Source organism: Schistocerca piceifrons, chromosome 6, assembly GCF_021461385.2.
Source record: "Schistocerca piceifrons isolate TAMUIC-IGC-003096 chromosome 6, iqSchPice1.1, whole genome shotgun sequence".
Lineage (NCBI taxonomy): Eukaryota > Metazoa > Arthropoda > Insecta > Orthoptera > Acrididae > Schistocerca > Schistocerca piceifrons.
This window is the reverse complement of record NC_060143.1, coordinates 288,470,064-288,497,415: the sequence shown is the minus strand read 5'-3', so window position 1 is coordinate 288,497,415 and position 27,352 is coordinate 288,470,064.

Genomic DNA, 27,352 nt, shown 5'->3' with positions numbered 1-27,352 from the left:
CAATCTGGACCACCACCTCTGAAGGTCTCGCTGTATGGTGGTACAACATGCAATGTGTGGTTTTCATGAGTAATAAAAAGGGGGGAATAATGTTTATGTTGACCTCTATTTTAATTTTCTGTACAATTTTCGGAACTCTCGGAGCCGAGGTGGTGCAAAACGTTTTTTGACGTATGTATATATATTGCTACTAGTGATAGGATTCGCCGATTACGTAACTTTTTTCAGTAATGGTAAGAGAGTGTTAGCGACATGCTGTTTGGAATGAAGGGTCTACTGTGTTTAATATGACCTATAAGAAAAGAAAGAAAGACTGAAGTATCACGAATAGCACAAATTAGATAGCGATAAACATGGAGCAAAATTAAGGATCACGTAGTACATGAAGTGACAGGTGTCTGCTACCCTGGAACATGATGGCTGGAATAAAGAAAACAAAACAAGCAAAGAAGCACGTGTAAAGCGTCCTCGCCAAAAGGAGTCTACTAGTGTTAAACACAGGCCTTCATTTGAGGAACAAAATTTGAGGAATGTAAGTAGAGATCACAGCGTTATATAGGCCGTGCCGCTTCTAGAAAGTTTTTCCACACAAGCAACTTACACTTTGGCGCCAGCCCACCCCCGCCGCCAACTTTTCCCTGTACACTTTCATCCCCGTTAGTTTCCGCTACTAACGGTGGTACGCACAGTATAAAGATGTTGCACCTGGGCACCGCTCTCAGCTGGGCGCCCCTAGCGGCCTCTACCAATCGTGATACGCCACGTACATTAATCTTGCTGTTGTGACCCCTCTTGCGACCCTCTCAGCTTGGCCCCCAAAAGGGCAGCTTGCGTCGCTCAGGCCTTCGACAGGCCCTGTTCGTAGAAGGGAAATCACGGACTGTTGGAAAACGCGAAAAAGTGAACGGTAGCACCTGAAATGTCGTGTCACAGAAGCATACCAAAGTAAGTGGACTGAGAAGTTTAAGATATGAGGAGCACTCTACAGATTGGAGGTATAAAGAAATAGATTAGACACATTGATTAGAAGAAGGGACTAATCGTAGGAAACACATAAAAATATGAGAGGTAGGCAACTGCAACGGGAATATGAGATTAATTCTCTTTTTCTGCATTTCGTACAAAAACAGCAACACATTAACTGCGTTATTGGTAACTAAAAACAATGTCACAATCAATTTATGTGTTAATATAAATTTCATTCTGCACTGCTGAAAACTAGAGTTCTATTATGTATCTCCAGCACAAGTAAAATGACAGCGAGAAACGGCAGTATTTCCAGAAACAACGCAATAATTATTTTAATGGCTCAGTACTTGTGCAACACGTGACGTGTTCTACGATCTGGAGATGATTATTGGCAAAATCAAAACTAATGGTAGCATTTTGTAAACAGGCCATCTACACGAATAACGTTTATGTTGAAAATTACGGTCGCTTTTCCAAATTTGTGACCATGTCAGGACTTCTGTAATCAAATGTAAACATCTACCTCTATACTGCGCAAACTACTTTACGGTGTGTGACGCAGATAGCTTCTCATACCGAGATCGGTTCTCCGCTTCCCTGTCCAGTTCGCGAATGAAGCACGGGGAGAACGATTATCGACAAAGCACCATATCGGCTCGAATTTATCTGATTTTCTTGTCGTGGTTATTTTGCGAGACGCTTGTGGGAAGAAGTAATGTGTTTTCCATTTGCTCTTGAAACGTGCCTTCTCGAAATGGCAAGAGCATACCTCTCCGTCGTGCACTACACCTCGCCTGTATAGTTCGCTACTAGAGTCTGTTGAGCATCTCCGTAATGACCTCACGCCGAGTAAGCGATCCTGTGACGAAACGCGCAGCTCTTGTTTGGATCTTTTCTATGTGTTCTATTGATCATACTTGGTAAGGTCCGACACAGATGAACAATATTCACGAATCGGTGCGAAGACGTGTTTAGTGAGTAACATGTGTGTACAAGAGTACACGATTGGTGCAATTTCTTTTTGACGCTACTTGTATGGTTTGCGAGGTAGTCGTTACTTAATTGTTTAAACACGTTGTCAGTTGGTCTGACGAAGAAGGGATCGTCATCGGACCACAGTGAAACATTGTAGCGATCATCGTGAAATGATCTCGAATCTTCTGATCCAGCAGTCAATAAATCGAACCACTTTATCAGGGAGACGGCCAAGATCAGTGCGATTCTATTCCAAAGAGTTCTCTTTATTCCATACAGACAGGAGGGGACTTGAACAGTATGGTACACGTTGCTATGGCAGGCCAAGTAACTTTTACTGAATGCTGCACTGCACTTTATGTAACACATAGGTAACACTATTTTTAAACATAATCCACATCGTCATTTGACCATGATCACAAGGTGATGTGTCCTGAATTTTGAACACTTCTGTCACCTCTCGCACTTCTGCAAGAAACACACGATCATGTACTTTATCTTCTATATTTAAGAACATAAGGAATTCAACACAAATGGTCTTCGTTGACTGTCAAAAGCAACCACTAACCAGATTTGTAACTCTTGCCTAACACGGAAATAAGATTACAACTAAACGCAAATACTTGAAACAAGAAAAGGAAGGCTTTCACAGTCGGAATTCATTCTCTACAAGTTGACTATCAAATGTTGCGTGGAGCATGTTGGAATAGGTTAACATTTAAGTTTCGTTCTGTACGAGTTCACAGTTTCCACAGTCTTGCCAGGTGAGTCTGACAGAATACCAGCAGGCCGTTGAGCAGGTTCCGAGGTCCCTCGGCGAAGGCGACGGCGGTGCCGGATCCGGACCAGACTTCCTCTCGCGGCTGGCTGCGTCGTAACTGCCGTCACTGTCGCTGACGCTGACCTAAATATCCGCACAGCGGAGGTGTACTTCTTCCTGACTGGCTGCCCTCGACAATGGCGGATGCTGCGAAAGGTTCGTGGCACGAGCGACCTCGCTTGGTGATGTGCACGCCCTCTGCACTGTGGTCCGACGCACTCCCTGTGTGGCGGTTATTGTGTATCATCAACATCGACAAGTGCAATGAATATGGATGATACGATACTCTATGGTATTCTGCGGTTTGAATTCACTCTGGCTTTTTCTTTTTTTTTTAAGCAGTTGCATTGATTTGATTTTGTAAATGATACTGACAATATTATTCACATGTATAATGCATTATTCATACTACAACTTCTCCCGGATAATTATTTTGTTCAAATTGCACAAGAATTCCACCTGGCGTAGTGTAATAATGTTGACTGTAAGCTGTGTTCATATCACTAAAATTACAGATCGTACATCAGAGCTTTTATAATTTTTGTCTTCGATGGATTTAATCATTCTTAGCAAATTGATCATGAAAAGGAACCACAGAATACCACCCGCACACAACTCTGACGTATACTACCAGAAATATTTTTCTCCATGATCCGTGCGTAGCTTAATTTTGGCCACGTACATCAGCAATGAAATTTTGTTCAACAATAAATACCATCAGCACTGTTCTTAGAAAATGCAGTGTGACTCGATTAATTTTTTCTTTTATAAATAGAGTTCAGTACCACCGGTGCACATTTATTTCTTACACATCGGAATATTGAAAGCTTGCAGTTTCAAGTAATTTAAATTTGCCGCTGTAATAAAAGTTAAGATGGCGGCCAACAAAAGATAGAGGATTTCCTTTTTAATTAAGATTTTCCTTTTCCCAATAACTATTTAATCATTTAAATTGATACCACCAATAAAAAAATTTATTAAATTGTTTTGAAAATTAGTTTAACACAAACCCATGCTATTTTCAACTAGAAGTACAGACGAAGTTGCTATATAACCGCAACTAACAATGGCTGCGGTTCTTGCGGCTATGATAAAACAATTAATACAAAATTATAATTAAAAGAGGAAGTGAATTTTCAATAATTAATCATATATAGGTTTAACGCATTTGGCTCTATTTGTTTTAGCAGCAAATGAACATACAAGCACAATAATTTTACATTAAATGTTTTTCATTTAACAGACCTCAAATCGATTCGCGTCTTGCGTCGGCGATGTACATCAGAAGAAAACAACAAAAGGGTACAAAACAAAAGAAAAGAATGACATAGATTAACAAAGAATGTGAGACAAATATTGTCTTGTTTTACATAATTATCATCTTTTTAAGAAATAATTACATAATTGAATGAATATTATCCACACCTTCATATTCCACTCGTAATAAAAAATATGTATATCGTGGATGTTATACCTGGTCATGAAGACATTCAACAACTACTGTGTGAACGCACTCTTCGTTGGAAAATCTTGAAATTTGGCTATTTACACAGCACTTTCATTTTCTCATAGCTGTAGCCGACCTTGGTGTGGGGGTGGGGGTAGCTACTGTGCAGTGTGGCGAACGGAAGAGGCTTGAGGCGGGGCAGCAGTCCGGTGGTGGTCCAGAGAGTCTCGGCTATCATAAAGAACGCTCTGTTAATTCAAACACCTGCGCTACTACGCCGGCACAGAGTGGTGACTGCGCCTCTGGCGCACGTGGCGGGACTGTGGGGCCAGCGAGCTGACAGCCAGCGTACAGCAGAGCGGCTGCAGGGCGACAGGGCTCAATGTGTGGTGGGACTGCTGATATTTTAAAAATATCGGGAATCACATATACTGATTATTAAAATATCATTGTGGCTATCGATATAGCGAAGGATATCATCGATATGCCAGATTATCGACGGAAGGTATATCGATGTATCAGGGTATAAAAATAGCCGCTGCTCATTGTAAATATACTGCCAGTTTTGGAGCAGTATATTTAATTTTTGATTTATTACTAGGTATTCTGTACATCAACAGGCTAGCAGCCTACTTATTCCTCATAGAGCAAGAACAGAAAGGAAAACTATGCCTGTCCACACTTGGCGATAACTACTTTGCTAACAATGGTACCTGCCTGTAAGTGGCGCAGTATGAGCTGTCCGATTGATCCGTCGTTTGGTTTCGTCACATATCGGATTTGTCCGGAACACTTCGTGGCGACTTTCCTGCTTTTTCATTTCTGCAACCGCCAGCGACCTAGCAGTTTTAGTGTCAACATTGTGTGGTGAAGTTAAACGTTGCAGTTTCTGTTGGTAGCCGGCTTAAGTGGTCGAGCGGTTCTAGGCGCTGCAGTCTGGAACCGCGCGACCGGTACATTCTCAGGTTCGAATCCTGCCTCGGGCATGGATGTGTGTGATGTCCTTAGGTTAGGTAGGTTTAAGTAGTTATAAGTTATAGGGGACTGTGACCTCCGCAGTTAAGTCCCATAGTGCTCAGAGCCATTTGAACCACCGAGTGACGATTACGCCAGCATTTCCCCTCACAAGTCTCCACCCACTGCAAAGACAAATCTTGTTATTTAGATTTCTGTTCGCCAGTTTCAGCGACTGTTTTTGAAGAATGCCAATGTGAAGAAATAGCACACTAGTTGCTTTGAAATCGTTTTTTTTAACGCAACTGGTGTCCTATTTCTTCACATCGCATATCTTGTTATTCAATTCACACAACCCCCTCCCCCCTCCCCTCCCCCGTACAATCGGACATCTTCTTTGTGCCACTTGCTTCACACAGTCAAAGAGAAAGATTGGACGTGATGAAAGCTCAAAAAGTAGTGAGACTACTTCACACCTAAAAGTAAAATTACGTTCTACTATAATTTCAAAAAACAACTTCAAACATTTGTCGAAAATTGAGTAAAAATTTATAATATAAAATAAAAATATCAGCACTCGGTATATCCTTTTCGATTTCGATGTATCTATGTGACATTTTATCAACAGCCCTACTCAGTACGTGGCATGCGACGCGGTTGTGTAAGGTACGCCACAGGCGCTCTGCATCAGCAGTGCACAAAGATAGTGACGGGGACAACCGAGTAAAAACGATCGATTCATTCCGCTGTTGGAAAACAGTTGACTCATTAGGTTGTAGTTTTAAGTATCGGTGGAATTATTCATTCATCCTTTTCAGTGAAACCAGTCCAGTGGGAGCAACCGAATGAAAACGATCAACGCAGTGCAGTGTGCATTAAGTTATGAGCGGAAACATTCGATCGTTTTGCCATTGTTAAATAATTAATGTTGATAGCACTCTGTTATCGCCCGTCGTCTGTGTTACTGCCGTTCCGATACTTGCTTCGTATTCAGTGCCAATAAGCAGCTTTTAGCTTTGTGCCTGCATCAAAGTACTGAAACGCTCAGTGATGTGGGAATGGAAGAAATCATATGACAGGATAAAAAGTGGTCCTAAAGATAAATTCATTGCGGTATACCGTTTCTGCATGGATGGACCATACTGTAAAACTACACTCCTGGAAATGGAAAAAAGAACACATTGACAGCGGTGTGTCAGACCCACCATACTTGCTCCGGACACTGCGAGAGGGCTGTACAAGCAATGATCACACGCACGGCACAGCGGACACACCAGGAACCGCGGTGTTGGCCGTCGAATGGCGCTAGCTGCGCAGCATTTGTGCACCGCCGCCGTCAGTGTCAGCCAGTTTGCCGTGGCATACGGAGCTCCATCGCAGTCTTTAACACTGGTAGCATGCCGCGACAGCGTCGACGTGAACCGTATGTGCAATTGACGGACTTTGAGCGAGGGCGTATAGTGGGCATGCGGGAGGCCGGGTGGACGTACCGCCGAATTGCTCAACACGTGGGGCGTGAGGTCTCCACAGTACATCGATGTTGTCGCCAGTGGTCGGCGGAAGGTGCACGTGCCCGTCGACCTGGGACCGGACCGCAGCGACGCACGGATGCACGCCAAGACCGTAGGATCCTACGCAGTGCCGTAGGGGACCGCACCGCCACTTCCCAGCAAATTAGGGACACTGTTGCTCCTGGGGTATCGGCGAGGACCATTCGCAACCGTCTCCATGAAGCTGGGCTACGGTCCCGCACACCGTTAGGCCGTCTTCCGCTCACGCCCCAACATCGTGCAGCCCGCCTCCAGTGGTGTCGCGACAGGCGTGAATGGAGGGACGAATGGAGACGTGTCGTCTTCAGCGATGAGAGTCGCTTCTGCCTTGGTGCCAATGATGGTCGTATGCGTGTTTGGCGCCGTGCAGGTGAGCGCCACAATCAGGACTGCATACGACCGAGGCACACAGGGCCAACACCCGGCATCATGGTGTGGGGAGCGATCTCCTACACTGGCCGTACACCACTGGTGATCGTCGAGGGGACACTGAATAGTGCACGGTACATCCAAACCGTCATCGAACCCATCGTTCTACCATTCCTAGACCGGCAAGGGAACTTGCTGTTCCAACAGGACAATGCACGTCCGTATGTATCCCGTGCCACCCAACGTGCTCTAGAAGGTGTAAGTCAACTACCCTGGCCAGCAAGATCTCCGGATCTGTCCCCCATTGAGCATGTTTGGGACTGGATGAAGCGTTGTCTCACGCGGTCTGCACGTCCAGCACGAACGCTGGTCCAACTGAGGCGCCAGGTGGAAATGGCATGGCAAGCCGTTCCACGGGACTACATCCAGCATCTCTACGATCGTCTCCATGGGAGAATAGCAGCCTGCATTGCTGCGATACGTGGATATACACTGTACTAGTGCCGACATTGTGCATGCTCTGTTGCCTGTGTCTATGTGCCTGTGGTTCTGTCAGTGTGATCATGTGATGTATCTGACCCCAGGAATGTGTCAATAAAGTTTCCCCTTTCTGGGACAATGAATTCACGGTGTTCTTATTTCAATTTCCAGGAGTGTATATTAATTAAAGAAATTCAAAGAAATTTAACAAATGATGATAAATTTTTCTCGCAAAAAGTTACTTCTGACAAATGAAAGTACATGCTTCAAAAGCAAGTGATTAGGTCACCAAACAATCTAAAAAACTATATCTTATATGCTTTCTGTTCACATAACCTCAGCATTTACCGAAATAAAATTATTGGTGATTGGTGCAAACAGCGGGAAGAGAGAGAGATAAGGCTTCAACAAATTTGAATAAAAAAGCAACTGGCGATTTCTTTAAATGTAAATTTATAATATAGCACCAGTTATCAATGTTTTAAAACCATCCAAAAATCCATATTTAAGTCAGAGGTACGAAAAATTCGTATTTAAGTAAATAAATACATGAATTTGAAAAATACGTACTTTTTTGGAAATATATATATATCATTCAACTTTCTTTATTCGCCTCTAAAGAAATTGGCAAACCTAGCCATGGTTCATATATAACCGAAAAGGCTGGGAAAGCGGGTTGACGAAATCACTCAAACGTCGAGACCGACTGAAAACATTTGTATAGCCACCGTAATTCTCAGACTTGTTCCTTCGGTTGCGTCACATTAAATGAAGCTACTCAAACCTGGAGAGTGAATGAAAAGAATCCCATAGCTGACAGGACCACAGAGACCAGTTCATTCGTTTGTTTAATTCGAATAAAAAAAAGCAGACTGAATGAAAAAATAATCGACTGGTCAAGCGGTTGTTACAACCCGTCGATTGTCCCATCACTACACAAAGACGGTCAATGTTCTTGCAGCAGCAGCCAGTTCTGCGTGAATGACTGCATTCCAGTGACTGTAAGCATGAAGTCTTCTTTCTCTTCTCTTGGGCTGCTCTTCTGCGTGCTGCCATTTTTGGCAGATGTTCAGCTGTTAGTTTCCTGTTGGTCTTCGGTTTTGGAGCCTCCCGAAAAACCTCGAATTCAGTTATTGCCTGACTGTACTTGTCCCTCCTCATTGCGTCCATTTCGTCCATTTCTGTAAGTCCAAGTTCACGGAGATCTCTCTTTATTCCTTGCAACCAAGAGTTGGGTGTTTTCCTCTGTTGAATTATATTGAAGATTTTCTTCGTTAATCTGCCATCATCCATTCTCACAAGATGACCAAAGAACATCAGCCTTCTCTTTCCTATTTCCGTTGTGACTGGTTTAATAAATTGGTAGATCTTCTCATTGCTCATTTTTACCCTTTTTCACCAATTTTTTGTGTCCACCAAGAATCTTCTTCAGAATTACTCTTTCCTTCTTCTCGAGCTCATCTATTAGTCCTTTGTTCTTGAGGGAGAGTGTTTCTGTTGCATATTGAACTTCTGTTCTCGTCGCTGTATTGTAGTGTAATAACTTTACATTTCCAGATAGGCATTTTTTTATTGTACAGCTTCTGTGTTAAAATGTGTGCCCTCCTAAGTTTAGCTACTCGAAGTTTGGCAGCTTCTTTTTCTGTGCCAGTATCCGTTATTGTTTCTCCCAAGTATTTAAAGTGTTTTACCCTTTCGGTACATCTAATAATTATGTGCAATTCTTTGATTTCCTTATATTTTTTAGACATGAATTTAGTTTTTCTTGTGCTTTGCTAAGATTTGTATTGGTTTAATTGCACCTGCTATATTTGTGGATAGGAGAGCAATATCATCTGCAAATGCTAGTGCATCTATCGTAAGGCCTTTAACTGACCCTTCAAAAGAAATTTTTGACTTTTTATTGTGTGTATTCTTCCATTGTCTCCCTCAAAACCTTTTTCAAAGTGATGTGGAATGGAATTGGCTAGAGTCCATCCCCTTGTCTTAAACACGTTCGAATTTTAAAAGGTTCAGAAATCGTGCCTCGAAATTAGACTTTGGACTTGGTATCTGTCAGTGTTTGCTTTACTATCTCTCTGGTTTTTCTGTCAGTTCCAAATTCCTCCAGAGTTCTAATGAGGCTTTCTCTGTCTATGGATCATACGCTTTTCTAAAATCAATAAACGCCGTAACATGTGGTTGACCAGCACGTGTTATAATTAAGTTTTTAATGTTAATAATTTGCTCCAAACAGCTCCTTCCTATTCTAAATCCACCTTGCTATTCTCCTATCTGTGCATCGAGAACTGGTTCAACCCTATTTAGAAATATCTTGGAAACGATCTTGTATGGGACGGATAGAAGGGAAATCCCCCTGTAATTGTTCACATCTGATCTGTCACCCTTTTTATTTTTATGAAGTGGTTGTATAAGTGCTGTCCTCAAGTCTTATGGGATCTTCTCGGTTCTCCGATATTCCGTAATATTTGTACCGAGGTGTAATGCTACTTTTCCTTAACTAGTTTCAAACGTTCAGCTGTGATTCCATCTTCACGAGAAGATTTGTTGTTCTTGAGGAATTTTATAGCTTGCCGGACTTTCTTTAGAGTTGGTGGGTGTGATTCTGCAGGGATTCCTTCTGGATTACTGAATTCCGGTTTCTCTGGAGGCGCTTTACAGTTGAGGAGGTCTTCGAAATAGTATGCTAAAATGTTGCAGTTTTCTTGGACATTGGTACCTAATTTCATTGATTTGTTACGAAAATTTAAACTGGGTGGTTCGTAACCTTTCAGGTGTCTTTTAAAAGACCGATAATAGTCTCTGGATTTGTTTTGAGTGAAGTACACCTGTATTTATTGAGGGGATAGTCTTTCATACAGTGTATTTTCGTTTGTGATTGTGTAGGAGTCTGTTTTTCTACCTTCTCTGAACCTTCCCAGGTTGTTTTGTGTTGGATTCGATTTAAATTTTTTCCAAAGCTTTTGTCTGTTTTCCAAAGCTTCACTGCACTTTTTATTCCACCAGATATTCTTCTGTTTGGTTTTGGCTGGAAGAGATTATTGTGCACCTTTCATTATTTGAGACTTCATTTCGTCCCATGTCTCGCCTTGCAATTTAGATTTGAAATACTTTTGAGTATCTGCCTCAATATTCCTGGTTTCAAAATGGTTTCTCATAGGTTTATTATTATTTCTTCCCGAATTTGGGTGACTTTAATTTTAGACTTAACAAGATAGTGATCCGTATCTATTTCGGCTCCTTTCTGTATCTTAATATTCTGAATTGTCTTAAATTCTCTTCTGGAATTGGCTATGTGGTCAATTTGAAACTCTCCAAGGAATTGATTTGGTGCTCTCCAAGTCTTCATCTTCTTGGTATGTTTCTTGAACTGTGTAGTCACAATTTTGAGGTTGAAGATTTGGCAGAGGTCCACAATTCTTATTCAATTGTTGTTTGTCCTCTTATGCGCAGGATATTTGCAATGATGCTTTTGTAATTCTTCTCCTTGCTGAGCTGTGCATTAAAATCCCCGAGCAGAATGATGACATTTTCCTTTAGAATCTTCTGAATCGTGTCTTCTAGTTCTTCCCAGGAAGTCTGTACTTCGTTGGTATTTTTTTTATCGTCAATATTTGTTGAAGCATGAACATTCACTAGCGTATACATATTGTTATTACATTTGATCGTCAATGTTGAGAGCCTGTTGGACGTAGAGCTGAAGTTTGTTACGGACTCCGTTATATTTATTCAACAATAAAGGCTGTATCTAATAGAGGGCATTTTCCAAAGATATACTCTGATAGTTTTCCTTTGTATATTCTGTAATTCCCCGTTTCAAAAGAATTTTCGTCAGTATAGCGAGTTTCTTGTAGTGCCAGAATTTGAATATTATGGTGTTCAAGCGCTTGAGTCAGTTCTTGATGTTTTTCCTGTTTTGATCAGTGAGTTAATGTTCAGTGTTCCTGTATTATATTTCTTCTTGAATTTGAGTTTTTCAGGTTCTTACGATGAAACAAGAGCAGAAAGTGCAGGCTCCCCGGAATCCGAAATGCCTACTTGCGGCCTGAGGCCGAGAGATTTTCCTCCCCGGAGTAACTTGTTTTCTTTTCCACTCATAATCCATAAAATTTGTAGGGGTAGAGTGGTGGAGCTTTCCGAAGATTGCTCGAGATACAAATGGGGTGTTAATCCAGAGGGTTTGTGTTTGGTCCGCGAGAACTATTTCCTTTCGCTCAAGTCTGCTGGCAAGCCAGTGAGGACCCCCTCCCCCCTTTCGCCACCGGGGGTCGCGACACGTCGGAGTAGCGGAGTAGCACCTCTCCGCCTGTCTGGCAAATACCGAACGTAGGAACATTGTTGTTGTTGTTGTGGTCTTCAATCCTGAGACTGGTTTGATGCAGCTCTCCATGCTACCCTATCCTGTGCAAGCCTCTTCATCTCCCAGTACCTACTGCAACTTACATCCTTCTGAATCTGCTTAGTGTATTCATCTCTTGGTCTCCCTCTACGATTTTTACCCTCCACGCTGCCCTCCAGTACTAAATTGGTGATCCCTTGATGCCTCAGAACATGTCCTACCAATCGATCCCTTCTTCTGGTCAAGTTGTGCCACAAACTTCTCTTCTCCCCAATCCTATTCCATACTTCCTCATAAGTTATGTGATCTACCCATCTAATCTTCAGCATTCTTCTGTAGCACCACATTTCGAAAGCTTCTATTCTCTTCTTGTCCAAACTATTTATCGTCCATGTTTCACTTCCATACATGGCTACAGTCCATACAAATACTTTCAGAAATGACTTCCTGACACTTAAATCTATACTCGATGTTAACAAATTTCTCTTCTTCAGAAACGCTTTCCTTGCCATTGCCAGTCTACATTTTATATCCTCTCTACTTCGACCATCATCAGTTATTTTGCTCCCCAAATAGCAAAATTCCTTTACTACTTTAAGTGTCTCATTTCCTAATCTAATTCCCTCAGCATCACCCGACTTAATTCGACTACATTCCATTATCCTCGTTTTACTTTTGTTGATGTTCATCTTATATCCTCCTTTCAAGACACTGTCCATTCCATTCAACTGCTCTTCCAAGTCCTTTGCTGTCTCTGCCAGAATTACAATGTCATCTTCTCCATGGATTTTAATACCTACTCCGAATTTTTCTTTTGTTTCCTTTACTGCTTGCTCAATATACAGTTTGAATAACATCGGGGAGAGGCTACAACCCTGTCTTACTCCCTTCCCAACCACTGCTTCCCTTTCATGTCCCTCGACTCTTATAACTGCCATCTGGTTTCTGTACAAATTGTAAATAGCCTTTCGCTCCCTGTATTTTACCCCTGCCACCTTTAGAATTTGAAAGAGAGTATTCCAGTCAACATTGTCAAACGCTTTCTCTAAGTCTACAAATGCTAGAAACGTAGGTTTGCCTTTCCTTAATCTTTCTTCTAAGATAAGTCGTAAGGTCAGTATTGCCTCACGTGTTCCAGTGTTTCTACGGAATCCAAACTGATCTTCCCAGAGGTCGGCTTCTACTAGTTTTTCCATTCGTCTGTAAAGAATTCGTGTTAGTATTTTGCAGCTGTGGTTTATTAAACTGATTGTTCGGTAATTTTCACATCTGTCAACACCTGCTTTCTTTGGGATTGGAATTACTATATTCTTCTTGAAGTCTGGGGGTATTTCGCCTGTTTCATACATATTGCTCACCAGATGGTAGAGTTTTGTCAGGACTGGCTCTCCCAAGGCTGTCAGTAGTTCCAATCGAATGTTGTCTACTCCCGGGGCCTTGTTTCGACTCAGGTCTTTCAGTGCTCTGTCAAACTCTTCACGCAGTATCGTATCTCCCATTTCATCTTCATCTAGACCCTCTTCCATTTCCATAATATTGTCCTCAAGTACATCGCCCTTGTATAGACCCTCTATATACTCCTTCCACCTTTCTGCTTTCCCTTCTTTGCTTAGAACTGGGTTTCCATCTGAGCTCTTGATATTCATACAAGTGGTTCTCTTTTCTCCAAAGGTCTCTTTAATTTTCCTGTAGGCAGTATCTATCTTACCCCTAGTGAGATAAGCCTCTACATCCTTACATTTGTCCTCTAGCCATCCCTGCTTAGCCATTTTGCACTTCCTGTTGATATCATTTTTGAGACGTTTGTATTCCTTTTTGCCTGCTTCATTTACTGCATTTTTATATTTTTTCCTTTCATCAATTAAATTCAATATTTCTTCTGTTACCCAAGGATTTCTACTAGCCCTCGTCCTTTTACCTACTTGATCCTCTGCTGCCTTCACTACTTCATCCCTCAAAGCTACCCATTCTTCTTCTACTGTATTTCTTTCTCCCATTCCTGTCAATTGTTCCCTTACGCTCTCCCTGAAACTCTGTACAACCTCTGGTTCTTTCAGTTTATCCAGGTCCCATCTCCTTAAATTCCCACCTTTTTGCAGTTTCTTCAGTTTTAATCTACAGGTCATAACCAATAGATTGTGGTTAGAGTGCACATCTGCCCCTGGAAATGTCTTACAATTTAAAACCTGGTTCCTAAATCTCTGTCTTACCATTATATAATCTATTTGGTACCTTTTAGTATCTCCAGGGTTCTTCCATGTATACAACCTTCTTTCATGATTCTTAAACCAAGTGTTACCTATGATTATGTTGTGCTCTGTGCAAAATTCTACCAGGCGACTTCCTCTTTCATTTCTTAGCCCCAATCAAATTTTATTATTATATTTATACTTCAGGAGGGTTTTGTGCATTCCACTGGCAAATACCGAGCGTAGGAACATTAGAAACATAGAAATTCTGAACACCACGAGCATCGTGTGAAGGCAAGTTTGCCACAATGACATTTGTTCGCATGAATTTCACTCGAGAAAGAAACATAGTTAATATTGCTGAAGACTTAACGCTATTGGCGCTACTTTCGTTGCAGACCATACATAACAGATCACTTTTCCGAAAGCTGACCGCTGCAATTCATTACGAATCAAGACACACTACAGGAATTCCACCGAAAACAGTTTCAAATAATTTTCTCATTCATTTATTGATTTTTTTATTTATTCACTGGACATACAGTTAGTAGACGAATAATGTTGTTGTTGTGGTCTTCAGTTCTGAGACTGGTTCGATGCAGCTAACCATGCTACTCTATCTTGTGCAAGCTTCTTCATCTCCCAGTACGCAGTGCAGCCTACATCCTTCTGAATCTGCTTAGTGTATTCATCTCTTGGTCTCCCTCTACGATTTTTACCATTCACGCTGCCCTCCAGTACTAAATTGGTGATCCCTTGATGCCTCAGAACATGTCCTACCAACCGATCCCATTTTCTGGTCAAGTTGTGCCACAAACTCCTCTTCTCCCCAATTCTATTCAATACCTCCTCATTAGTTATGTGATCTACCCATCTAATCTTCAGCATTCTTCTGTAGCACCACATTTCGAAAGCTTCTATTCCCTTCTTGTCTAAACTATTTATCGTCCTTGTTTCACTTCCATACATGGCTACACTCTATACAAATACTTTCAGAAACGACTTCCAGACGCTTAAATCAATACTCAATGTTAACAAACTTCTCTTCTTGAGAAACGCTTTCCTTGCCATTGCCAGTCTACATTTTATATCCTCTCTACTTCGACCATCATCAGTTATTTTGCTCCCCAAATAGCAAAACTCCTTTACTACTTTAAGTGTCTCATTTCCTAATCTAATTCCCTCAGCATCACCCGACTTAATTCGACTACATTCCATTATCCTCGTTTTACTTTTGTTGATGTTCATCTTATATCCTCCTTTCAAGACACTGTCCATTCCGTTCAACTGCTCTTCCAAGTCCTTTGCTGTCTCTGATAGAATTACAATGTCATCGGCGAACCTTAAAGTTTTTATTTCTTCTCCATGGATTTTAATACCTACTCCGAACTTTTCTTTCGTTTCCTTTACTGCTTGCTCAATATACAGATTGAATAACATCGGGGAGAGGCTACAACCCTGTCTCACTCCCTGCCCAACCACTGATTCCCTTTCATGTCCCTCGACTCTTATAACTGCCATCTGGTGTCTGTAGAAATTGTAAGTAGCCTTTCGCTCCCTGTATTGTACCCCTGCCACCTTCAGAATTTGAAAGAGAGTATTCCAGTCAACATTGTCAAAAGCTTTCTCTAGATCTACAAATGCTAGAAACGTAGGTTTGCCTTTCCTTAATCTTTCTTCTAAGATAAGTCGTAGGGTCAGTATTGCCTCACATGTTCCAACATTTCTACGGAATCCAAACTGATCTTCCCCGAGGTCGCTTCTACCAGTTTTTCCATTCGCCTGTAAACGCTTCGCGTTAGTATTTTGCAGCTGCGACTTATTAAACTGATAGTTCGGTAATTTTTACATCTATCGACACCTGCTTTCTTTGGGATTGGAATTATTATATTCTTCTTGAAGTCTGAGGGAATTTCGCCTGTCTCATACATCTTGCTCACCAGATGGTAGAGTTTTGTCAGGACTGGCTCTCCCAAGGCTGTCAGTAGTTCTAATGGAATGTTGTCTACTCCCGGGGCCTTGGTTCGACTTAGGTATTTCAGTGCTCTGTCGAACTCTTCACGCGGTATCATATCTCCCATTTCATCTTCATCTCCCTCTTCTGCCATTTCCATAATATTGTCCTCAAGTACATCGCCCTTGTATAGACCCTCTATATACTCCTTCCACCTTTCTGCTTTCCCTTCTTTGCTTGTAACTAGGTTTACATCTGAGCTCTTGATATTCATGCAAGTAGTTCTCTTTTCTCCAAAGGTCTCTTTAATTTACCTGTAGGCAGTATCCATCTTACCCCTCTTGAGATAAGCCTCTACATCCTTACATTTGTCCTCTAGCTGTACATGCTTAGCAATTTTGCACTTCCTGTCGATCTCATTTTTGAGACATTTGTATTCCTTTTTGCCTGCTTCATTTACTGCATTTTTGTATTTTCTCCTTTCATCAATTAAATTCAGTATCTCTTCTGTTACCCAAGGATTTCTACTAGCCCTCGTCCTTTTACCTACTTGATCCTCTGCTGCCTTCACTACTTCATCCCTCAAAGCTACCCATTCTTCTTCTACTGTATTTCTTTCCCTCATTCCTGTCAATTGTTCCCTTATGCTCTCCCTGAAACTCTGTACAACCTCTGGTTCTTTCAGTTTATCCAGGACCCATCTCCTTAAATTCTCACCTTTTTGCAGTTTCTTCAGTTTTAATCTACAGTTCATAACCAATAGATTGTGGTCAGAGTTCACGTCTGCCCCTGGAAATGTCTTACAATTTAAAACCTGGTTCCTAAATCTCTGTCTTACCATTATATGATCTATCTGATACCTTCTAGTATCTCCAGGGTTCTTCCATGTATACAACCTTCTTTCATGATTCTTGAACCAAGTGTTAGCTATGATTAAGTTACGCTCTGTGCAAACTTCTACCAGGCGGCTTCCTCTTGCATTTCTTAGCCCCAATCTATATTCACCTACTACGTATCCTTCTCTTCCTTTTCTGACTGTCAAATTCCAGTCACTCATGACTATTAAATTTTCGTCTCCCTTCACTACCTGAATAATTTCTTTTATCTCATCATACATTTCGTCAATTTCTTCATCTGCAGAGCTAGTTGGCATATAAACTTGTACTACTGTAGTAGGCGTGAGCTCCGTGTCTATCGTGGCCACAATAATGCGTTCACAATTCTGTTTGTAGTAGCTTACCCGCTTTTGTGGCGGTGTTCGTAGCGACAAACACTTGGCTGTAGAAATGGCTTACGAAGTCACCGCCACACTTTTAATAGCGGGCCGACCGGTCCGCTGGAACAGTGAACAGAAAGATGAAAGCCCAAACACTCATATTAAATAAAAGTCGGTACTTATCTTTTATTAATGAAGATACAGTAACACAGTAGTGAACTCGGTGTCTACAGAAATCTGTCTAGTTCGAGTCGGAGCGGCTAGGTCAGCGTCGGCTGACGACAAACAACAACTCTGCTGCGATGAACACACAACTGACTAGCAAGTACACAATTCGGTGGCGAGTATACAACTGAGCGGCGAGTACAGAACTGTCCTAGCGCTCGCGACTCCAGCGCTTAAGAAGCCAGAAGCCAGCAGTGGCGCGCGCAGACTTCCGGCGATTTGCTGTCTCGCTGGCGCTGCTTATGCGGACGACGTCCGGACTTTGATGCTGCCAACCTTTTGGCAGCGGGTTCGGTTGGCATTACTGCCTAGGATATAACACCCGCACTCCTATTTTTTTTATTCTTTGTTAAACCTACTCCTGCATTACCCCTATTTGATTTTGTATTTATAACCCTGTATTCACCTGACCAAAAGTCTTGTACCTCCTGCCACCGAACTTCACTAATTCCTACTATATCCAACTTTAACCTATCCATTTCCCTTTTTAAATTTTCTAACCTACCTGCTCGATTAAGGGATCTGACATTCCACGCTCCGATCCGTAGAACGCCAGTTTTCTTTCTCCTGACAACAACATCCTCTTGAGTAGTCCTCGCCCGGAGATCCGAGTGGCGGACTATTTTACCTCCGGAATATTTTACCCAAGAGGACGCCATCATCGTTTAATCATACAGTAAAGCTGCATGCCCTCGGGAAAAATTACGGCTGTAGTTTCCCCTTGCTTTCAGCCGTTCGCAGTACCAGCACAGCAAGGCCGTTTTGGTCAATCATTCAGACTGTTGCCCCTGCAACTACTGAAAAGGCTGCTGCCCCTCTTCAGGAACCACACGTTTGTCTGGCCTCTCAACGGATACCCCTCCGTTGTGGTTGCACCTACGGTACGGCTATCTCATAGAGGTCTGCGCGGATAAGAAAAGTGCAATCCGCATCCACAAGGTCCTAATCCGCATCCGCATCCGCAGCAATAAATCCGCATCCGCAAGTTCCTTATCCGCATCCGCATATCTTTAAATTTCGAATGAGTAATTAATAGTAATAGACAGTAGTACTTAGAATTATGGTATGTAATGGCATAGTTATTGTTAGGGTGCCATTTCTGCGACAACTTAACTACTCTTGACTTCTTAAATCACAAGAAATGCTCTGTACCTATTCTAAAGCAGACCATTCCAAACAGGAAAGCATTGGCGCCCCGGAGCACACACAGTAGCGGCTCGGATCTCGTGAGATTGGAAACGCTATTTAAAAAAATAAAATTCAATGTAATAGTATTAGTTAATGAAAATACGTGTATAGAAACAATTAATTTCGCTGCTCTTGTGCGAAGGCAGCTGAAAATGACGATGGTTTTAAACTGTTATTAGCATGATTTACCGACAGTTTCTTTGTACTCACTGCTTGGATGTGTCAAATTTTGAAGCCATTCATGTGAGCTGATGATTATATTATAGCTTACGCGTTCAGTCCCGTCATTTCCAGGTGAAAATATTAACAGTATTAGGCCTACACTGCAAAACGCTGGCGCACCTGTGAAAAAGTTAAACTGCCAGCAATAATTGACGTTGTCTGGAAGACATAACTCGTCTTCCGAAGAGTGCCAAAAAATCAGTGGTTATAGAAATTAGGAGTCCATTTAGCTGTAGCTAAAAATACGATTAAAATCTCGAACCTCACCTTTTGGCTGATTTATTGAATTAAGACCTAGCGATAAATAAAATGTCTGTTTCATTCTCCACTAAACAAAATTTTTCACACTTTAAAACATCCTCAACATTGGTCTAAATTACTAAGACAAAATTTGCAGTAGATTTCGCAGTTAATACTTTCAATGTTAAAAAATATTTTTTTTTCAGAGTTTAATGGAACTGCAGACGATTTCAAGATGTCTATATAAAAACCACTGTCCCATAACTTCAAATGTTAGGCACTGTTCCCTGTTAAGCAATACCGAGTTACGCTTAAAATGTTCAATTTTGTTACGAATTTCAGCCCTTATCTACTAATTGGCTGGTAAATCCAAAGACACATTATTATTTTGGATGATTTGAATACTTTGTAATTTTTCAATGTGATCAGAATAATCTTTCACGGGCTATCGCAGTCACAGTTTGTTTGTGGTCGCGAGCCGTAGTTTGAAGTCCCACTTGTAATTAAATACAAGGCCTGCCGTGCCACCGCTCCGGCCGGGCTGTTTCACTGTTAACAAAGAGCGACAATGCTCGGCGGCTGCAAATGTTACTGTAGTGCACGCTAAATATTAGGAAGGCACTTATGGGATCATCATTACCTAGTTTAATAATATTGACGTGTTAGCTGTTGAAAGTTCTTGTTGCGAAGAGTAAAAACTTAAAATTGAGCTCTTTAATATGAAAATTACAACAAAACAAATTGCTTGTTAAATATTTCTTTCTTTTACCTAATGCTACTTAAATGTTCTTGTCGGGAAAAGTAAAAATACTAACAATATGTCGAGGAAATTCTTTACTATAAATATTACAATAAAAACTCACAGGCTTCAGATTAAATATTTTCATCTTCTGCTTGCTTCTGATTCAAATTCTGTAAAAGAAAGAATCAGATGAAAAAAAATTGTAACTAATTCAGATAAGACCAAAAAATACAGTGAAGTAAGAGAAGCTGTACAAGTACCTTTTTACTTTGGAAGATTACTATGCAGGAACATGTCATCAATCGTCTGTGGCTTCAAAGACGTGCGTCGGTCCTGCATTATTTGTCCCTCAGTAGAGAAGCTTCTCTCAGACGGCGCGCTGGACGCTGGAACGCAGTGCACGAAGTATGCGAGTTTGGAAAGACGCGGATAGACGTTTTCACGTCCATGCCACCAAGCTATCAGGTCGATGCCTTCCGAAAATTGGATATTATCATTCGTAAATCTGAGCATTTCATCTGACGCAAAGTCAAGATATCTCGTCGATCCATATTCTGAGTAATCTTCAAATTCATTAAAAAGTACGTCAGACTTCTGTTTTTTTGCAGGAATTCCAGATATTGTTTCCTCCTTATCTTCTAACTGTGGACAATTTCTCGCAACATAATTTTTCGCTTCCTTTACAACTTCATCTTTTTCGGCACTGCTAAGAAATTTTAGGTTTTTATATTTTGGATTCAAAAACGTTGCAAGTTTATAGGTTACTGTTAAGTCCCATTTGCTGATTAAAATAGATTTGGCTGTACTCTTTAAATCTATCAGAAACGGGCTGTCGCCATCATTTTTTTCAAGGAAGGACAGAAGTTTTAACTTCCACAACACACATAAAGCGTAGGGGTTTTGGAGGCTTCGAGGTCACAAGAAGCTATTTTAAATGGCGTCAGAAAGGTTATTATATCTTCCAACATCCTCTTGTCTATAGAATCAATCAAATTATCTTGATTTTTCTCTGACAAAATTGACAGAACTTCAAACCATTGTGAATTAATAGACTCAAACATATCCAATTTACTGTTCCATAGTGTGTCTATATCTCGTTTCAATAACTTCTGAAGGCGATTTTGAAGACCAGATCTTTTAAAGAAAGTTGTGATAGCTCGACAGGAATTTATTAGTCACTGTACGTCACTCTTCTCATGATTCGCGTCTCCTCGAGTCGTGTGCTCCAGCACAGTATTAAGAATGTGTGCTGAGCACGAGAGCCTCTTGTATTGGCGAAGTGCCCCTATCCGTAACGAACACGATGTTATTCACAGCACTGAATAAATCGAACGACAGTAGTATCTTAATTAATTCAAGTTTAATGTTTTCTCCTGTTTTTTTAATCTCACTCTCAAAATTTCTGGTGCACAACACTCGATCCTCAAGTTTTACTTCTTCATAATTAACATAATGTGCAGTCACCCCCATATAGTTTATTTTACGGTACGAATCAGTCCATAAATCGACAATTAGTGCTCCACCTGTATCTCTGAATATATTCTTCACTTCTGCGGAGACAGTTTCAAGCAGACGATCGGCCGTTTCCTTCAAATTTCTGGATATGATGGTTGGATGAGGTAGAAGTTCCTTAGCACTCACTGCACCGTACTTGGCCCCTAAATCAATAAGAAATTGTGCCGTCTCGAGAAACCCAGATCTACACGCAACTTCGAATGGTAAAATGTCTTTGCTGACAAGATTGATAAGTTTTTCTGTCGCGGCTGTCTTCAAAATTGGCAGAACTTCAGGAACTTTCACGTGTCTCTTGGTATTTAAATAAGTAATTATGCTACTTTGTCCAGCCTCACACGAATGTTTTAGCAAATCTGAAGTTCCACTTCTGTGTCCAGTGTAGGAATATACTTTTTTACATGCAAAACAAGCCACTATATCTTTTATCTTTTCGCTGCCATCAAATACGTATCCCAATTTTTTCCAAATTGGCGATTTCAATTTGTTTTCCTTCACTAATGTAAAATCACCTTTTTTCACCTTAGACGAAATTGTATCCATCGATATGGTGTTCATCTGAAGAAAGAACTCTCACTGACATTTGCTACGATGCACGTTGTCACTCGGTCACTACAAAGCGCTAACTGAAGGCAGCGGAAAATTGCAACGGGCACCTGTCTGGTAGACAGTAGGCAGGTTTGCCACCCAGAGAGCACTTCACAGGCCACACAAAAGACACGGTCGCGGAAACAGATTAGGCGCAGGTCTCTTGGGTACAGCTACGTCGGTCGTAGCCAGGGGCTGAGGACAACAGACATCCGCTCTACCCGGGCCCTGCAAGATTCCAAGAATGTCAACAGACTTGAAGTTTTCAACTAACATTGCAACATACGTACTGGGCAGATGCCTTGTTCATTATCCGCAGATGACCCGCGGATATCCGCGCCGATCGCGATTTTATCCGCCAAGTAACAAATACCGCGGATATCCGCATCCGCGCAGACCTCCAGCCGCCCATCTGTATCGTTGAGGCACGCAAGCCTCCCCACCAACGGCAAGGTCCATGGTTCATGGGAGGGGGGGGGGGGGGTAGACGAATAAGGACAACGTTATTTCAAGATACGTTAGAAAAATTCGTGTAGTGATCTTCTGTAAACGTGAATAGATAAAGAAACAACAAAAATAAAAATTATAATCGGGTTTCGAACACGGGGCGCAAAAGTGAGAAGTTGCGACGCTACGCACGGTGCTACCGCTTCGGTTCCACTAATTACTCTCTGAAGGGCTCATACAGTGCTCCGAAAACTTTGAACGTCGCCACGTACGCCTAGAGACAGTTTCGATAGTTTGACCCCTCTTCCATCGAGCAAAGTTTCTAGAAAATCGGGTTATGGCACTGGCCGTGTTCTCCTCGTTAGTGCAGGAGGCAGGTACCACGGTGGAGACTCGAACTCGTAACCGCTGTTGGTGGGTACATGTTGTCACCTAGCCGAGCGTAGCGCCTACGTCGTGTTAGAACAGCTATGCTGTTAATGAATTTGATGCCAAAATAAAAACTATTCGTAAAAGATAGCAGCGCACCTGTTATGTGAATGTGCTGCTTCTAATCACGTTTTCAACAACGCTACTGAAACCTGTTAGTAGAGGAATCCCCTTTCCTGTACGGCAAGAACTGTGCCTGCGACAAACTTAAGTCTTTGACTCTTGACCAATAATATTTGTTAATAATTGGCAACTAATGCTGTACAATCGCTATAAAGTCATGAGATGTTCAACTGACTCTTTTATTAGAATATGTTACGCGTTTCGGGATTACAACCATCTTCAGACATCACAAACTTGTGTAATCCCGAAACGTGTAACATGTTCTAATGAAAGAGTCAATTGAACATCTCATGACTTTATTGCGATTGTACAGCATTGGTTGCCAATTATTAACATAAAAATGATCGCAGGCCTCAGACGGGATTTTATGTCCTGTATATCAATAATATTCGTTCATAGATATGGAAAATGTGGCCGTTCTCGTTTGAAAGTTGTTCGCTACTACTGTTGGTAACTTTCTGTTCGGACTTGGCATGATAAAGTCGAAGAGGCATTTGTTGCTTTGTTCATTAGGAAGCTGCCTTTGTCTGGCAGAGCGCCACGCTGTTGTTCAGAGTGTGCAATGTCACTAGGACTCGTGTGACGTCAGTAGGTCTCGTGTACTGATCGTTCCGTACAGATTTAATTTGTGTGTGTGGACAGTTCAACCAATCCAGGAATCAAGAGTCTATACGATTTTTGCCCGTTATCGACATTGATACTCGCAAGAAATCTGTCCCAGGGATTTCAAGTTTGAAGTCGGACAACAAATGACAAAAGTAATATTTTTCGTGTGATATAAATACACATTAACAATTTTATAATGTTTCCATATACTTGTACTGTGAAAACGCCCTTCTTACCAAATTTCATGATTCTACGTCAACTTAAGTACCCAACAGGTTTTGGCGGGTGAATTTGTGAATATGGAAATATGAAACGCAAAGACTGTTTCTTTTGATTGCTTTGACTTAAAAGCTTACACCTCCAAGGGACCATAGACCTTGGTATGTGAGATAAATTTCAACTTCATACATCTACCCACACATGAGAAAAAGGGAGCTTAACAGGCGGACGGACAGACAGACAGGCAGATAACAAATTCAAGTTCATAAGTTTAGGATTTTTCCCTTTGATTTTACTGTGAAAACTTTCTTATTGACAAATTTAATGACTCTATCCCATCGGGAAGTAGCCTGTAGGTTTTGATCGGCGAGTCTGAGAGAACCAAAATATGTAACATAAATGGCAGCATCTTTAGATAGCTTTGGCTTAGAAGCTTACATTTGTTACACCACCATGGGACTGTAGACCTCAAAATGTGACATAGATTTCAACCAAATGCGTTAACCACTCTTGGGAAGAAGGGGTCTCAACAGTCGGATAGACAGACGGGCACACAGATGGGCAAAGAAGTGATCCTATACGGATTCCGTATTTACCGACTGCAGCGGCAGAACACCAAACGAATTTCTCTACTGTGCTATCCTAATCCTCTCTCTGTCACCAGTCGGAAGACTTTCTCGTTTCTACACTTCCCACCTGCCCAGTTAGGTTGTTAGTACAAAACCACATCTCTAACTCTGGATTACGCCTTTAAATATATTCTCATGTTCGCGTTCAAACACACACACACACACACACACACACACACACACACAGATATCACGATTATTTCCTTTCAAGAGGGCGATTGAACTTGAGTATTGATGAAGGTTTCTCGGGTCTCCAGCCGGGTGGTAGCGCTGATGGATAGTATGACACTTCCCGAAACTTCGCGAGATACCAACGCTACCACCCGGCTGGAGACCCGCGAAACCTTCATCAATAGTTTACGCCGGGAAAGCCTACAGTCACATGAACTTGAGTAGTCATGATTTCTTCTTCTTCCTTCGTTCTTCCATTTCTCTTCATACGCTCACTGTGCTGTCTATTGCGTTTCACTGACCATTTATTTCGTGTTCTTTCCTCGGTGTTGTGTTTTTGTTGAAGTGTATTTCTTTATCATGATCCTGAACTGTTCTTGATTGTTTACGTTGTGTTGTGCGATTCCCAGTTCCTTAATATCTTCTTCTGTTTCAGTGATCCACTTTGTCTTATTCTTGGTAGTGTTTGCTACGTCAAAGATTTGCCTTGCGAGCCTGTTCTTGTTCATCCTACTGATACGTCCATACAATTTCATCCTTCTGTTTCTAAAAGTGTCCGTTATGGTTTCTACCTCTTTGTAGATTTTTCTTGTTGTCCTCTTGATCCAAATTCCTTCACGAATCACTGTTCCAAATATTTACCTCAGAATTTTTCTTCCTTGCTTCTCAGTGTCTGATTTTGGTATGACCGTGAATGACTGTAGTTTCTGCAGCGTAGAGTGCTCATGGTAGAACCACTGTGTTGTAATGCCTTAGTTTTGCATTGAGATAATCAGATTTTTTATTTCAGTGACTCCAAGTGAACTTATATGCTTTCTGTAAATGGGAGATTCTTTCTTGATTGTCTGTGGAGCTGTCCTGTTGGCTGGATTATGTTTTCTAGATATTTGAAATGCACAGCTCGTGCCACTTTCCCATACTGAGTTGTAATGGGGAGATTATCTGCAGGCTTGCTTTCCATGGATTGAGTCTTCTCGTAGGAGGTTTGTAGGCTAATTTTCTGTGATTTCTCGTGGAGCTTCTCCAGTGCAAATTGGCTTCTTCTTTATTGTTGGTTAGAGTGGCAAGAACTTCCGCGAGAGCCAGACACTTCATTTTCATTCTCTGCTCTTTTTTAATCCCGAGCTGGATTCCCTTTATTTCCTTTCCCCACATCCTCACAATTTTTTTCAGAACCATGTTAAATAGAAGGGGGGAGACGCCATCTCCTTGGCGGACACCGGTATGAATATGAAATGCTTTTTACCTTTGTCCCATGAATTTAACTTCAGAGGTTGTACTTGTTAATATCTGTTTGACAGAAAAACAAGATCAGTTATCAGTCTCGAATTTCTGTAAAGTGTGAAACCATGTTGACCTATCTATTGAATCAGAAGCCTTTTTAAATTCGCCAAAAGTTATCACAGTATTTCTACACCTTCTCATTTGCAAGACTGTCTACAGGTTCCATATCGACCTTTGCGAAACCCCCCTGATACTCTTCTATTAATTGGTCCGCCGGTTCTTCTCGTCAACTTAGCAGGCTTTTGAAGGAATTTTATATACTCCAGGGAGTAATGAAATTCCACCATAATTATTTGTATATACATAGGAGTGAAAATAAAGCCCGCTGTGTAGAGGTAAACAGACAAACAAAAACTGCTCCTCCCTTTCCCTGAGGCTACGTGTAGCTGCGGCAGAGTGGAATGCCACGGAATTAGTTCTGCTAGCGTGTTACGGCACCAGTCGCGCTTAACACTCGCGAAACTAATTCAACTGATCCGTTTCACAGGGACAGAAAGATAAACTGATAAACGTAGGGGGCAAGAAACAATGATTACTCAGTGGCGGAAGTGGCTTGTGTAGAACGACAGGTGGGAGTAGATGAGACAGGAAGAACAAAATGCGGAGGAGGTCACAGTGGAAGAAAGGCGGAGGGGTGGGAGGCAACCAGAAGGCGCCCGCAGGGCCTGTGCAGGTCTTCAGCAGACCCCCGTCGGCCGTCTGCGAGGGCGTGACTCACTCGCGCGGCAGTGTTCGATTCTGAGGGAAGCGGGAAACTGGCCAGTGAAGGTAAGAAGGAGACAGCACAGATTTCTGCACGGTGACGAGATGAAGGGCGAACGGATTTGCGATTTAATGAAGAAACTCGGTAACTTATTTCAATCTTTTTTTTCGTCTGACTTTGCGATCCGAGACTATTGCTGTTAGCAACCTAGACACGAGGTAGTAGGCTTGCTGAAAACTTTTGTACGACACCAGGGCGCTGCAGGAGATAAGACTAGAGGTGCACAGGAGTACAATCAAAGAGCGTGAAGCAAAATGTAGTGCGAAGCGTAATAAACGAATCAGGAAGGGTCATTCAGAACAAGCAGTTGTTGGAAAAAGCTTAGGCAATAAAATATAATATGAATGTATGATCATCGTTATAACAGTGAAATCAGGTGAATAATGCTCGCAATTACTAGAATTCAATGATAATCGTTTAGTGTGGTGCGGGCGGTGTTGTTGTAGGAGCAAAGAGGACGTCTGTTCTACTAACGCGTTCCACCAGTTCGTTAGCTGCTCCTAATCCACAGTAGCAATCCGCACCGTTTTGATTTCAATGACTTTATTGCTACTATGCGTCACAGTCATCTAGAAATTTCAAAATTACACTGCTTTCACCATTGACTGTGTATCCACTATTACAATTTAAGTTTTGAGGGCATTGTGAACCACACCAGCTGTGTGGCAAAGACAGATAGGTGTGAAAACTATCAAACAGTCC